Here is a 17,123-nt window from a genome sequence, read left to right on the forward strand (position 1 = left end):
TGTATTGCTGTGTAGTTAATGCCTTGTGTGCGTTTGTAATTGTGTGAGTGCATGGTGTACAAAGGGAGTATATCTACAGTGCGGGGGAGTTTCTACCCGCGACTGAAGGGGCCGAGTGAAGCCTGAGGCACCGGCCGGGGCAGGCTGTGGGAGCAAGGAGTGCCCTGCGGTGACGTGGAACAAGTGGAGAAACGTTGGTCAAGATGTGTATTGTGTTTAAAGGTAGTGATTTGTGTAGATCGGGCATATTTTAACCGTGAGTATGAGCTCAGGGAGTTCCTCTGCCCTAATAGTTAGACTTTATCTCTAGAATTTTGCTGTGTGCTGTTATTTTGATTGTGTCCAGAGTGTGTGAAGACCAGAGGAAGCTCGTGTAGGTAAATGCTGAACTGTATTGTATGCTGCGTTTTGTCGAGAAAAGTGGGCACTTTGAGAGATATGCCCTTTCCCGGTGAGTTTGTGTGGTTCTTCTCCCACATTGTGTTAATTTGATACTCGAATTGCGTAGTGGTGGTTGTGGAGATTTTAAAATTTTGTTTGCAACAAATGTAGCATTTTACACAGAAGAACTAGAGTATGCTGATTTATGTTTTACTGTGGTAAAACGAACTAAAGGAATTCCAAGAATTCCCCCCCCCCACAGCAATTCCAGCCCTGACTTGTGAATTTGAGATAAGGGGGGAGAGCGGTGTGTGTCTGTGTTTGTGGGCATATCAAAGTTTTTGCTGTTTCAAGCACAGCCTATTGCAAAGCAGTAAAGTAAGTGTCAGTAAAAATGCTTGAATTAGATTATGAGAGAAGAGAACTAGAAAAAACTGAGATTTTGTAAAACAGAGTTTAGATAGAAGAGATGAATGAGTTTATGAGACTTCAGTTAGTAATATAGCAAGTTTGAACTAGAAACAGCCCGCCGTAGAGTTTAAGTGATAAACGCCGAAGTGATAAATGGAATAGCCTGCAAGCAATTCCTGAGAGCCTTTGGTGCATTGAGAAGCTGGCACCTTGTGTGCAATGCAGATTTCTGTGCCTTAAGTGTAAATTTAAGGTTCCTGATCAAGCCAATTCAGAACTTGAGATCTTAAAGCTCATGTGTGGAGGATCACATCTGATGCCTGCCACCTGAAGGTCTGTGTGTGTGGGAAAAACTGAGAAAAGACGACACTGTGAGGCTTGGGTAGAAACAAGATTGTATAAAGAGAAAGAAAAAATGAGAACTACCCAGAGCAAAGGGGTTCCTGAACTAGCCCCTTTGGGAGGGGCTCACTGGGAGAAAGCTGCCAGTAGGGGCGGCTCAGAAAAGGATTTATAATACCTTATTCTAGTTAATGCTGTTTTAAAATAAGAAAAGAAATAAAGTCCCATATGTTGATGTAGTTTTATTTTAAGAATTCACCCAGAATGGCAGAGTAACTGTGGGTTCAGAGCTCTCTCTGACCTACTGGTGCTAGCCCTTGAAAAAGAAAACAAAGCAAAGAGAAAGCAAATGAAACGTGTTGTTCAGCATGCAGCATAAGATAGCAATGTATGAAGTCAGAGAAAGTTTATCATACTGAAATGCAAAGCGATTACAGCTCGCAAAATAAGTACTTATAATTTATTAAAGACTCCTTCTAAAGTAAAAGAGGATAAAGAGGACTTCCCCAAAAGGGAAGAGGACTCAGGCTCCAAAGGTATACCCATTCGCACCCATCCCCCTCCTGGCAATTCATCCAGAACTAGGAGGTAACAAATCCCTCTTCGAGAGGTAGTGAGACCAGGAAAAGGAAAAGGGTGAAATTTTTGTTGATACAAGAGCTGTATGTTCAGTTTTAAATAAAGCTTTAGTACCTGTGGAGAACCATTGGCTTATAGTGTGGGGAACAACTGACCAGTCTGAGAAGGCATACTTTTGCAAATCTTTAAAGTAACATGTGTACGTAGAAGCTTTTGTATATGCCCAATTCTCTAAACATTCTCAAATGGGGGGTTACTCTGGAGGCAAATGATATAAAGATGTTATGCTTAACATTAACAGCCATTGAAATTAAGAAAGAAATTAGTAAAGAGATATTAGAACAAGTATTTTCAGAGGTATAGGATTCTGCTGTATCAGAGACGGTGAAGAATGCACCCCCCCCATAGTAAAAAGGCTTAAGAAAGGAACACAACCAGTGAGAATTAAGCAGTACCCCCTGAAAAGAAGATAGGGAAGAAATCAGCCCAATAATCAATGGTACTGTATTGAGGGCTATCAATAAGATAACAAGGAATTTATACCCTGTAGTAGCAAATCCATATACTTTACTAACTTGTTTAACACCTGAGCTAACCTGGTTTACTGTTTTAGACCTGAAAGATGCCTTCTTTTGCCTCCCTATCCACAAAGCCAGCCAGAAAGTTTTTGCATTCAAATGAGAAAGCCCTGAAAGCAGTGCAAAACCCAGCTCACATAGTCCATGTGCCTCAAGACTTCAAAATTCCCCCACTCTGTTTGGAAGCAACTTGAAAATATCTGGAGTCCTGAGAAGCTCCACAGGAAGAAGGAAGGTTGTTGCAGTACGTGGGTGACCTTCTAGTAGCCACTCAGATGAAAGAAACGTGTGTGGCCTAGACAGTAAGCCTTTTGAATTTCCTAGGACTCCAAGGATACAGAGTATCAAAGAAAAAGGCACAGGCAGAGAAACAGAAAGTAATCTACCTGGGGTATGAGGTGAGTGCTGGGCTAAAGACTCTAGGGCAGGCTTGCAAGGAAGCCATATGCCAAACCCCAAAACCCCAGACAATAAAAGAACTCCGAACCTTCTTGGGCATGGCAGGGTGGTGCCGGCTGTGGGTTTGTAATTATGGACTACTCGTCAAACCCCTCTATGCTCTTATTGCCAATGGAAACAGAGATCTCCTGTGGACGAAAGAAGCCACACGGGCCTTTCACCAGCTAAAGAGTGCCCTCATGTCAGCTTCAGCCCTGGGACTTCCGGATGTAAGTAAACCATTCTTTCTATTTGCCCATGAAAAACAGGGAATTGCCTTGGGAATACTGGCCCAGGACTTGGGTCCATACCGGAGGGCAGTTGCTTACTTCTCCAAGCAACTATAATGCAACAGCCAAAGGATGGCCAGGTTGCCTCTGAGCTGTAGCAGCAGTTGTGCTGAATATTCAGGAGGCAAGCAAGTTTACCCTGGGACAAAGAATGACTGTGCTAGTGTCCCATACAGTGTCCACAGTACAGGAAGTAAAGGGTGGCCATTGGCTTTCACCACAGAGGTTCCTAAAATACTAGGCCATCATGGTAGAGCAAGATGATGTAGAAATAGTGGTGACTAATATTGTCAATCCAGCTTCCTTTCTCAGTGGAAATCAAGGGGAAGCAGTGCACCACGATTGCCTGGAGACCATTGAAGCTACCTACTCCAGCCGCCCGGACTTAAAGGACACTCCTTTGGATGATGCAGAGACCTGGTTCACTGATGGGAGTAGCTACGTTGCCAATGGAAAGCGAAATGCTGGGTACGCAGTGACCACCTGCAGAGAGGTAATAGAATCCCGACCCTTACCAACAGGCACCTCTGCACAGAAGGCCGAGATAATTGCCCTGACCCGTGCCTTAGAAATGGCAAAAGGAAAGAAGATAAACATCTACACAGACTCGAGGTATGAATTCGGGGTCGTGCATGCACGTGGAGCCATCTGGAAAGAGAGGGGACTTCTGACCTCACAGGGAAAGAACATCAAACATGCATCAAGGCACACCAAAGAGTGAGCTCAGAATTGGAAGAAGGAAATGAGCTGGCGGATAGCGAGGCAAAGGAAGCAGCAAAAGGTGAGGTAACTGTTGAAGGAGCCCTAATTCCAGATGGACAAATTTCCCTTGAAGGTAAGCCAGAATATAGTAAGAGAGATAGAAAAATAATTGAAGATCAAAAAGGGATATATAACCAAGAAGGGTGGGCTACCATTGAAAAGAAGCTGGTAATCCCTTCCCATTTATTGTGGTCACTAGTAAGGGAAGAGCACCAGAAAACACACTGGGGAATAGATGCCCTATACACCTGCTTGATTGAAAGAATAGTTGCTAGAAATTTATATGCCACTATTACTCAGGTGACCCGACAGTGTGATCTTTGCCTCCAGATTAACCCCAAAAATGCTCCCAAACCGAAACTCGGTCAGATTGGGAGAGGCCATGGGCCTGGACAGCAGTGGCAAATTGACTTTTCAGAACTCCCAAGGAAAGGGGGGTATCGGTATTTATTGGTATTGACAGATACATTTTTAGGGTGGCCAGAAGCATTCCCCACCAGAACTGTCAAAGCTCGAGAGGTGACCAGGGTGTTATTACAAGAAATAATACCACACTTCGGAGTTCCAGCCACAATATCCTCGGATAGAGGATCACATTTCATTTCCAAGATAGTGCAACAGATTAGTAGCCACCTGGGCATAGATTGGGAACTTCACACTCCATACCGCCCCCAATCAAGTGGCCAGGTGGAGAAAATGAATCATTTGATTAAGCATCAGATTGTGAGACTTGGGCAGGAGGTTAATCTACCCTGGCCCCAAGCTCTTCCACTGGCACTATTGCGAAACCGAACTAAATCTCGGGCTAAAGAAAAGTTGAGTTCTTTTGAAATGCTTTATGGAAGACCATATGGAATACAAAAGGGAATGTCCACCCACATTGGGGAGGTAACACTGGCCACCTACATGGTAGCTTTAAGCAAAGAGCTCAGAGAAATTGAGAAACACATGGCTGGAGCTCGAGCAAGGAGCTAGATGGGCCAGTACATAACATACAGCCTGGAGATTATGTATATGTTAAGTCTCTTACAGAGAAAACTTTAGAACCACAGTAGGAGGGATCGTTCCAGGTGCTTCTCACCACCTTCACCACAATCAAGATCAAGGAGCAGAATGCCTGGATCCACCACTCTCGAGTGAAGAAGGCCCCAGAAGCCCCCCCTTGGAGAGTGACATCAAGAGACAATGAACTGAGACTAAAGCTTACATGGGCAAAAATGAGTATATTGCAGTCGGGAGTGGTTCATACTTTCACTTGCAGAATTGTTTTGTATATATTTATAACTGATCTTGCTAATTTGGAATTAGAGAATACTACAATGAGTAGCTATGTTAACATCCCTATCAAATGTACATGGCAAAGCATTGAGAGAAACCTATTGTGATAGGGGTCTGCATTAAGTAAAAGAATTTACTTATTTTCTAGGAAAGGGGGGAATGAGACAAAGTAGAAATTTTCCAGGTTCCAAGGTAGAAATCCATTTTGATTTAGGTTAAATGTACATCTTTTAGTTAAGCCTTGGAATCTTAGCTGTTTAGTCTGAACTCAGAAAAATTGATTCTGTGAAGGGCAGAGATAAGGGGGGGCAGACCAGTCAACTTGGCCTAGGAATTCTTTCTGATAACAAAACAACTAGCACTAAATGTCACTCGAAGTCTGTAAAATGAATATGTATGAACCTATTGTGAAATTGTATGCATATGTATTTGGGGAGAAAGATAAAAGGGGACCTGAAGATCCCAGAGATACACATGACTTTTAAGGAGAGTAATCCCCGCAGGCGTCCAGCGCTGCAATAAACATACCGGCTTTACAACTTTTACAAAATTGTGGAGTTTTTGATTTTCTCCGCAAAACAACATGGTGCAATATTATATTCAGAAATTCAAGCCTCTACTGTTAGGTTGTTTACATGGTTTTCTGGCCTTTCTAACTTTGCACAACCACCCTTTGCAGCTATATCTTTTTGCAGTAAGGCATCCCAGGGGTCTGTGAGAAGTTTTAATGTGAGGCAGAACTAACATGCAAACTACACGTGACATACTGGACATATTTCACTTCAGAAAGTTACAGTATGCTTAGACGGGATGAAATACGAAAGAAATAGACTTAACACAATATTTCTAAATCTTGGAAATCTATTACCTGAACTTTGAGTCCGTTTGCAGGACTCTGTAGAAATGCAAATGTGAAGTCCAAGGAGTAGAGCAGAAGGCATATTGGGCAGGGGGACAGAAGATTGCTCTGAAGGATGACGTAAGCAAGATTGCATCCTATAAAGATAGCAGCTGCTTCTGCTGGTGCCAACATCGAGAATTTGTGCCACTGGCCTAGTTTTCTGGGGACTTTTGACCTGTACACTCTTGAGGGCTTGCAGATGTGAATTAATCTGTCCTTTGATCTTTTCTTTCATTTGAATGTCTATGACCTGTTTTGGTCTTGTGTACGGTACTGTATCGTGTTATAAACAGACATGTTTCCACTCTTTGAAACTGTAGTTGAAAGTTAGGTTGCAGTTATGAGTTGGCTGTCAAAAGAATTAATTTTCTGCTTTAAGCAAAATATCAAGAGAGACATTCAATCCACTCCTGTGATACAGATTCATTTTGAATTTACAGGGTAATTTACATCAGTGGTTGTACTGCCTGTGCAATAAATATGACTTGCTTGGTTTCTAATGATGATAATTGTCCTCTTTGTATTACTATAAGAATTGAATCCACCATCATTCTTTTCATATTATTATTGTGCTGTAAAGGAAAAACAGTTTTGCGTTAACCAAGGAGTAAAATGCATGCATTTAGCATCATTCTTGCAGGTAGTCCTCAATTCTGAAAAGACCTCTCAGAAGCTGCATCAGACGGGAAAGCTAGACAGATGGCAGAATGCAGAAGCTGCCATTTAGGATCGAGTACAAAATGACACCCAAGAAATTCTTCATGGATGCTGCAGAAGTACAAAGACGCCATTATTTCAAGGTGAAAAAGAGTCAATGAAGAAAAAACGATGCTAATCAAGACACTAGAGTACCAAGCGTGCGACAAGGCTTTTTTGTAATGAACATCATTCCCAGTATGAAAAAGTACTCTTTTTATTGTAGATCGTTTAAAAGTGCACAACAGTTTGGAAAAAAGTGCTTTCCTTTTTTCTAGTAATAAGAACTGTGTATCATTCTAAGAGATACTGGAAACAGGTCTTTGAAAACAATGTTATTTTAAAGGGTAATTCTATTCATAAATACTTCACAGGAAAAAAATTTGATCTGCTGTTTATCCTGAAGACTCTTAAAGGGAATTATCTTGATTGGGTTCTCTTCTCCCTAGTTTAGGAGCTCAGTCTTACCTGCATTCTAATGCTTTTTTATGTTCCGGATGGCACGGCTTAGACATCCTTGTCTCCATTACCATCATGATTTCCATATCAAGTGATGAGAATTTTTCTTCATGATTGGTGAAGTGAAGTGTCATAACATTAATGTCAAGTCAATTTGAAGGTTTTTTTTCCAAAGGAATCTCTTCCTTCCTAATGAAAACCATAGGCACTAGCAAACCTACTCAGTTTTTCAGAAAGTGATGTAATACACCTGTAGAGTACAATGTCCACCGAGTTGCTTTGACACCAGAAGAAGAATGCTGTTTTCTTCTTCTATCACCTTAGACTTTATTCAAAACCTTTTTAAACCTTTGAATTTCTATTTATAGCTAATTAATATTCTACTAAGAAATGGCTGTACTTCTAGTAGGGAAACATCAAGGGGTAGTAATATTTTATCTTGTACAAAATTTAAGAAACTCCAACTCTTAAAAATGATACCAGAAAATGACATCTGTAAGACTGTGGCAGGAGGCTTTTTCCAGAACAATGTGCAGTTCTTCCCAATTCTATTTTTCCCTCCCATTACTTTGTACACAAAGATTTTTACACAGTCTTCTAACAGTGGCATGTTACTACTGGGCAAGAGTATTGCCCTGCCAGCATTGGAATTGACTCAAATGCAGCTGTGTTCAAATTTGCTGATGGGACAAGGGTTTTTTTGCTGAACACACTTTAACAAGCAAGAGGGCTTCTTGGTCTTTAGACGCTATGAGTCCCAGAAAAAGATGAATGAGGTGGTGACATGCCTCGTGTTTTGAAGAGAGATCAAAAACTTATTTCTGGGGTCACCTCCCTTTTGGTACGGAAAGCACACAGAGGGCTTTGAAGCAGCACTTTCACCCTCTTTGCATTCCCTAGTAAATCTGAGACACAGCTTGGCCCAAGGTTTGTGCAAAAATACTCTTTTGATGCAACTGTTCACCAGACAATATCTCTGGGAAAATGTGCAGGGGCAGAAAGCAAGCCCTTCCTGGGAAATCTACTGAAATGGTTCAGAAGTTATTCCCACTCACTGTTGCTGACCTCTGCTGTCTAGCTGTCGCATATGCTTGGGACCATGTTGAAATAATTCTAAACAGTGTACTGAGGCTGCAATATTGAGTAAACATAGGTATTTTCCATAGGTTTCAGGGAAAAATACTTCTATTGGTAAAAATGAGTTCCATAGAAAACAAGAACAGCATGGTAGAAAAAAATTACATCAATAGAATGAAGATGCCCAGAATTCTTCTTTTGAAGTCACACAGAGTCAATATTTTCTAAATAATGTTGTGAAACTTATGAAGAAGTAGGTGTACATTCCACCTGACTGGTGCACAAGTTCATGTTTCCAACTTACAAAAAACATATTATTAAAAGAAAAAGATTCCACCTTGTGGAAAAGTAGCCCATTCGTAATTGTATCAAAGGTAGGATTAGATCAAGTATTCCTACAAGTACTACAAGTAGTAGTACTATGAAAAGCCTTTTGGCATCTATCTGACTACAGGGAACTTGAGCAAGCAGAAGTGTCTTTCCCTGCTGCAAGCTGTACTTCCCATTTGCTACTGCTGCTTAAACATTGTTCAAAGAAAACTTGTCAAAATAAAACTAGTGTATACAAGCAACTGGAACTATCCATTGCGTTCCAGCCAATTTGAACTAGAAAATATCGGACACACACTCCAGTTGAATATTCTAATGCATAGATGGAGTATACCAGCACTAAGAAATGGGAACGCTGGAGAAAGGAGCAAATGCAGATGAATTTCAGGGAAGGAAATTATTGGAGAGCTAACTGCAGTCCCTCGACTTTACAAGAAATGATGTCCAGTAAATCCCAACCTGAAACATAAAGAACTCCGTTTTGAAATGGGCTGCATCTATGGTCCTCTGTTCTTCCTAGATGAAGAAACTGTGTTTTGAATCAATCTTCCAAGTTGTATGGCTAAAGACCTTGGATACCTCAAATTTTTATTTTTTTTTCCAGAAGCAACTGTCTCGAAACCTCTCTAAACTGACTTTTCCCCTGAAGATGCCATATTTTAAAAGAGCACCTTGTCATTTAACAGGGTATTTCAAACATCATTTCCAAATTTAGACTAAAAGTAACACTCTTTCTAGTTATCTTTGGGTTTTTTGCAGCTTCCTGCCAACATAGGCAGCAAGGAAGAGAACAGACGGCAGCTCTTTCTGGAGCATCTTGAACAAATGCCCTTGCTTATGTTCAAATCTTTCACTTCTCCAAAATCCCTAACGATGAAGTAAAGGTTGTGAAGGCATTACTAGTAGTATTAGATGGCAATGGATGGGTGTGATTTATCAAATAGAATTTGTATCACATAGATGATACTTGGCAAACAGCAAATGAAGGGGTTTCTTTCAGCTCTCAGACTGATGTTACATCTCAGTAATTTATTAAAAAGATAACAAGAAGGATATTTTTTAAGAGTGAACTTAATTACACCCCTACCCATGGACATCTGAACCTTAGGAATAGACAGTGTCTGATTTAGAAAAAAAGAAAGAATGACCACAGTTTAAAGAAGCATATGATCATGAACACTTTGCTGATGGAACGTAGCCTATTCATTGGCTGAAATGAAGCAGGTAGACAGGACATAGGAAGTATCGTTTTGTGGATCAAACATTTATTTTCTAAAGTGATGCTTACAGATGGTGAACTCACCAACTTCGATATTGCACAGTAGATAAGAGTACCTAACTTGCGCCATCAAGTTATCCCTTGGAATCACCATCCAAGGGCATTTTCCCCTGCCTCTGGGAAAATGTGCCTACCTTTTTCACAACACTTTTGCAGCAGCATTCTTAGGCCTGATCAGCTGGTATGGAGGGTGAATGATCAGCAGCAAGGTGACTGGCCAGGGTCATTTGCTTCAATGGATTTTGATCTACTGGATATTTTGAAGACCTGCTTCAGCCCTGTTGGTCAAACACAGCCTTCAAACGGTGCTAAACAATTGTTTGGGCTGTGGACCACATGAAAAAATACCTTCTGGTGCCTTTACTGGGCCATATGCTCTTGATTCTCTCCCTCAACTTCTCCATCACCTCTCATCTCTTTCACATGAGCTATGTTCAAGGTCCACAGGATACTTTTCACAGAATCTTCAGGCCTGATGCAGTAGGAATGATGAACAAATGCAGCTGGGATGAATTTTCCAGTTTGGATAAAACCTCTTGTGCACACAAATCCCCCTATGCCCAGAAAAACCTTCACTAAGTACTCGTGTTCTACCTAAACCGCAGTTTAGTCTGAAAGAAAAGCTTTTGCCTGAGAGTATCTGAGAGATTTGCATGAAGCACAGATATCTGACCTATGCAATTTTGAAGATCAGAGTTAAAAGAAAATGGCAAGAAGTTTTTAATTTTGCCGGTTTTAATTTTCAATTCCATGCACTTTTTCAAAAAGTGTCAATCTCAAATGGCCATCAACATATTTCAGTCGTCTGGAAGTTAGTATTCCTATCAAATGTGTTTCAAATCAATAGAATTTCAAACCTTTTCTCAAAGTTTATATACCTAGATTTAGTATTTCTGATCTCGATTAGATGAAAGGAAGACATTTTTTGCTGTTGGGGTGCTGGAACGCTGCTTCGGGTTGCCCAGAGAAGTTGTGGATGTCCCATCCCTGAACGTATTCAAGGTCAGCTTGGATGGGGCTTTGAACAGCAACGAATACGACCCTTGATGGGAGATAAACAAAGCTTGAATATAGAAGAAACTCAGATTGAAGTATACGAACAAATTTTCTCTCAGCTCTTGGGGTAAATTCAAAGTTGTACAAAATTGCATTTCTCTGTGATTTTCACTACTGTAACAGAAAGCTTCATGAAAACTGTGCAGAAGATATCACATTTTAAAAGCGATAAGAACTACAACATCAAACACATGGGATGGGTTTCAACATGGGACACTCTCTGAGAGAAAATCTCTGTATTTCAACACTTCATCCCAATCATTAGGATTTCAAGAAGTGCCAAAGAAGGTGGCAAAATATCCTTCAGGACATTATTTACTGTAGTTCAGCCTGGCCATTAGTTGGAATTGGTGTTTGAACTAATGTAGACGTACCACACACACTTTCCATGCACTGAAAACTTACTGTTTACAATGAATAAGCAATGAGGATCAAAATTGATTGAAAGCATCTTAAAAATGTCAAGTATTTCACTGTAAATGATCTATGATCAAAATACTTATTCCTCCTTAGTGAGGGACAAATAAATTCTTCCATACCATGATGGTTAAAAATTGTCTAAACCAATGTTTTCTTCTGAAAAGACATCATCTAATTTTTTCTATTTTTAGAAGAAAATATTTCTAGACATAGAAGAAAGGAATTTTAAAGGAACAAATGGAAGGAAAATATTCTGCAAACAGAATTCAATGAAAACCTGTGTTTTAAATATGAGGTAGATATTCAACAGAGTTTTTGTACCAGATATTTGAAATAGTGTACCGGCTATTTTGTCCACAAAGAGAGCTATTTAGCATTTCAGTCTTTTCCAAGGTGTTCATGATCTGCTATGCTGATCTCTGTGCATGCCTAGGTGTGTGCGGAAGGTGGGGCCATGTGAAGGGGAGTGTCTATGTTTGCTTAGCACTCGGAGAGGCAGATTCATGCCTCAGCTCCATCATTTCTTTTAGAAACTTCCCAGAGAGTGGATATGAAGTTTCATATCCAAAAGAGATCAATTCCCAAGTCATCCATTTTACTCTACCTTGTAAATCACATGCTTTGTTGCATATTTTATCAATATAAAAGTTCCCATGTCTTGCCACTTTTACGCAAATAGATTTTCAAGAAAATCATCATTTCTCTTTTAAATACATCTGGGACAGGCATGATGGTGGTGTCAATCTGTTGAAGTTTTTGTTGCTGGGGGAAGTTGTACGAAAGGACTGGTTTTTACATTGACCAGTTACTGAATCAAGTGCATGAACACATTTGAAATTCAACTGGGGTTTCCTTTTTCTAGCAGACTACTTCTAGAACTAGCTAGCAGACTCAAGATGACTCTTTTTCTCTGTTTTTGTTTCTTTCCTATTTTCTTGCTTTCTTTGAAACTGTCTACACAATTTTAGGACTTTTTTCCCAACTCAAATTGTTTCATAGACTGATAATTAAGATAGGCTTTTTACAAGGAATTTTTTAAATCTTTGTTAGAGTTAAGAAAGTTAAGGACATAGGACTTTTTCTTCCCTTATGAATATTGCAATGAAAGAGTTCAATAAAGACCATCTCCTTTTTTTTATTTGGAATACAAGTAGATAATTCCCATACAGTAATTCATTGCTGGACCAATATTTGCCATTCTGATGTAAGTGGTCACTTCTTAACAATATGCCTTCTGTGACTACGTTGACAACACTTTTGGTAAAGATCCTAACTGGTCTTAGACACACATAGGGAGAAATTTGCTCTGCCAGTGTCAGTCTTTAGCATGCGTCTCAGAGGATCTTTCTAGAGCTGGGGAATTTTCCCATGAAAGGGATTCAGTTATGGAAGAGACAGGTTTCCTGGAGTTTTACATTCTTCTTGAACACTACTTAAGGAACTTAAATCCCATGTCCATTTGGATCTCACTCTGCACAGAGCTTTGTCATGCCAGTCCTTGAAATGCATCTCTAAGAGAATTCACTAGCACAGAATGAATGAGGGTGGAAGGGCTCTGTGGGGCTCACCAAGTCCCATCCCCCTGCTTCAACCAGGATACCTAGAGCCTGTTGCCCAGGATTACATCTGGGCCTACTTTTAATGTCTTCAATGATGCAGACTCCACCATCTTTCTGGACAATCTGTGCCATGGTTCAGTCACCGTCATGGTAAAAAATAATTTTGTGATGTTCAGAGGCAATCTCCTGTATTTCAGTGTGTGCCCACTGCCTCTTGTCTTTTCACTGAGCATCATTGAAAAGACACTGGTTCCCTGCTCTTTGCACTATTCCTTCCCGTAGGTATGTGTGCTGCTGCCATGTAGATAAACGTCAAAAACTTCCCTGAAGCCCAGGCAGATGATATTCTCTTCATCTACCAGGCAAGTTCATTCACCGGAGGAGTTTAAAAAGTCGTCAAGCACCAATTTCCCCTGGTAAATCCATGCTGACTACATTTGTTCTGTCCTCCCTCGTGTGCCTGGCAATGCTTTCCAGGAATAACTACTCCATCAACTACCTGGGGATCAAAATGAGGCTGGCTGGCTTGTACTTTTCTGAGTCCTCCTGGTTGCCTTTTTTGAAGATGGGTGACATTTGCTTTCATCCAGTCTTTGGGCACTTTCCTCAGTCACCATGATCCATCCAACATGATCAGGAGTGGCTTCTGAATAACATCTGCTAACACCCTTGAGACCTGTGCATCCATCTCAACAAGGCCTGTGGACTTTATGGAATACTTCCCAATTCAGTGACTATGCCCATAAAAATTTGCATGGGATAAGAGGACATTTTAACAGGTACCTGAAGAGTGAGTGAAAAGCTATGGAAGCAATCCAAAAGGACAAAGACTAGAGTTCCCTTTGAAGACAAAGCATCCCATCATGGAGCTGAGCAGCTTTAGATCCAGGTAAGCTTCCTCTCTGAAAGGATGCAGAAGACATGATTTTACCTTATCCAGTAATAAAATGTGTTGACCATTCACTTGCAATACAAAAAATTCAATGATTTCCAAAATGATTGCCTCCTAACTAGACAATAATGTACTGGCTGGGTATTCGCCTAACAGATGAGAGCACCTGCTTGATGTCTCTTATGCGTGCAGACTATTTGAAGTAGGTCATTTGAGTGGGGATTCCTGGTCTTCGAATTTTCTTTCTGATGAATTTGGAATATTCACTGAAGCAAGGACCGGAAGATGAAAACTTCATTTCCCATCAGCGCACTCTAACATCCATGGCCGTAATGCCATTGTTTCTCCCCAACTGAGTCAAGAATTCATGACTACAAAGTGGATCAGCTCCAAAGGAAAGATCAAGGCTGGATAATATTCTCTCTTGGTAAAGCTATTTATCTCAAATGAAGTGACCAACTTCTAATCGCTCACTGGCCTAAAGCTACAAGGAGGGGGAGATGGACCAGCTTTCCTTCCACTGCTGCTCTCTTTGTCACCTCGGTGTTTAATACGGGTATGAAGACGTTCAAAAAGATAGGTTTGCAGAATTCATAAAATTCAGGCTTTAAAAAATCATTTTTTAGCAGGTGAAATAAAAATAGCAAATAAAATGTATAAGTTTGTCTTGCCTTGTTCTGCAGGTTTTGTAACTGGCACACCTTTCCTTATGAACGCACTGTCCTTTCCTAAATACTCTCATATGGAGGAAGATGCTTCTGATAAGAAGAGCACCAGGATGTCTTTACTCGACCTTTTCTTTTCACTGATGCTTGGTCCTCTGAAATGAATGGTTTTCTAAAATTGAAATGTGCTACTATTGTTCCCATGGGGTAAGCCGCAGACTCCTCCTGTCGGAGCTGTCACTAATCAGCTATTCTCCTATCTGCCTTTAGTAGTTGAATGTTCTGGTCTAAAAGTAGCACCTTCTGTGTAGCCATACTCTTAGTTGCCAGTGTCATCCTAAATCCAAAGACCCTCCTGCAAAGGACCGCTGGCTCTGTAGTCAACTAAGGAAAAAAGACCCGTCCATCCATGCTTTCTGATTTAAAATATTAGGGTATAATGTCCCTAAACAATTCTCTGCAGTTGAACACTACTTATCTTTGGCGTGTTCCTTCAACTCACTTGCAAGTCATTCATGCCTTAGGTTATTGGGAGAATTGCTTCATTGGAAGATGATTCAAAGGGGTATGAGAATACTTTTCTGCCTCTGCTATGAGGATACTTTTCAAATCCATACAAACTTCCTGCAAATGCAAAAACCTGCATCCTGTATTGTCCTAGCTTACAATATCAAAATGCATCCTATTCCCACCCTCAAGAACTGCGGAAACCAGGGGTGGCATCGTTTTTTCCTTCTCTCCTGTTAATGGGCCCATCAATGTCTTGCCACATGACTCAGAGATAACTCCCTCCAGGAGCCATTTCTGTTTCACGGGTAATCAAGGACCCACATCATGACTCAGAACGATATCAGCCCATTGGGAGATGCTCTGCCCAGGGGGTAGGAGCTAAGCATCCCCACCTGGATATCATCTGGGTTTTGGAAGGCAAGAAGCACTATTTCTACCGCATTGCCAGAGGAACGGCCACCCTTAGCCACTGGTTTTCCAGAGGACGAGAGCTACCAGATGGTTTCTACAGAATCACCACTTCAACAAGACCATTTCATCCAAACTGCTTTCACCACCCTAACTAGCAGGACGTCAGCTTGTACTCTGACTCTGTCAGTGGTTTTTCTTTTGTACTCTTGCATGGATTTGGGTTTTTCCCCCTTTTCCTAATAAACTGCATTTCTGACTTGGAGTCTTGCTGCAGTGCTGGATTTCTTCAGCCCAACTAGCTCCCGACACCGACAGCGAGAGTGGGCCGCCCCAAGAAAGCTGTCGAATCCGGGCTGCAGCTGTAGGGCACAGCTGCTCTACGGCACAGGTGGACTGCCTTGGGGATAGAACTGCGCTGAGGGCAGGGACAAGGAACAGGGAGAGGTCTTCTGCATATTTTTCCGTTTACTCCCTGGAGGCTCAAGGACAGAAAGACACTGATTCAAAGGCATCCATCAACTTCTAAATGGGGGGAAGGTCCCAGGGGAGGATACAATCTTTAACCAACTGGGAGAAACTGGGGGTGGAAGACAAGGAGGGGAATACAATGTTGAAACCAGTAGGGGGACTACAGGGGAGTAGAATAACTTGAAGAAACCAATGGGCTTTTGAAGGGTACAAAATTGAGAGGGAAGTTTCTAGAGAAAGGGGCAGGCTTGGGGAGGGGTTGATGTTCAATGGGAGAAGGAACAGGGAACAAAAGGGCAGGTCTTTGGGGAGATGGACAGCTAGGGCAAAAGCCAACAATACTGGGGGGAAAGGAACAATCCATTCATAATAACATATGCTATAACAGCACAAAATAGGAAGCCTTAGAAAACGGACTACTAGAACTGCAGTACAATAATAAACACACACTGCAACAGAGTATCTCACTGGTTTGGCTTTCAAAGCAGAAGAGGTGCCAACCTAAAAATTTCCCAACTTCAAGGTTAACTGGCTGCAGTTTTGATTTCCTTCTTAAATATATCACCAAGGCGCTACCAGCTTCTGTAATTGGCTCTGCTAGCAGCATGTCTGTTCTTAGTGCCAAGCAGGGATTCACTTTGCCAGGCATGGAGGAAGCTTCTAGGAGCTTTGCACAAAAAATCACTTCTGTGGTTGGCTTCTTCCCTCCCTACCAAAAACCAAGCCATGCCAAACCAACACCTTAACTAATTCGTAGTACTTAGCACGCATCCAATAATGTCTTTTAAACCATGCTTTATGTATTTTACCAAACTCACTGAAAAGAAGTGGATCCATAATATTGATAAAAATTGTTCCAGTTCAATAGAAATATTGGGTCATGCAACTCTAGATTACATAGCTGTTTTTTTGTACAATACCCAGAGGCTTTTTTCACCTCCATGGAAGAGCCTAAAGGAGGGATGTGGGAGTCCAGGCGGCTCTCCAAAATGCAGTTTATTCCATCCAAGACGTTGCAGCAGTCCAGGGTAGTGGGCAACAGAGCCTGTGCCTACAGCTGTCAGCTCTAGCTGCAGGCAGACCTGGAGACCCTTTGGTTTTGGCACTTTGCTGAGCATCTTCATACAGTAGAACCAATCTATCCCTTAACTATTATCTATAGCCTATCCTAACGACTCTAATTACCATATGTTGCTATTCTCCACTCACTAAAAGTCAGTATATTACAGTTGAAGCGGAAAGTTGTTTTTCAGTTTTCTTGACAGTGGAAAATTTGGAGAGCTTTTTCTGCTTGCAGCATTTGCTGACTTGTTTGCCTGTGCTAGCTTCCTGCTTGGTAAA

The sequence above is a fragment of the Haemorhous mexicanus genome, chromosome 7, assembly GCF_027477595.1.
Source record: "Haemorhous mexicanus isolate bHaeMex1 chromosome 7, bHaeMex1.pri, whole genome shotgun sequence".
Taxonomy (NCBI): domain Eukaryota; kingdom Metazoa; phylum Chordata; class Aves; order Passeriformes; family Fringillidae; genus Haemorhous; species Haemorhous mexicanus.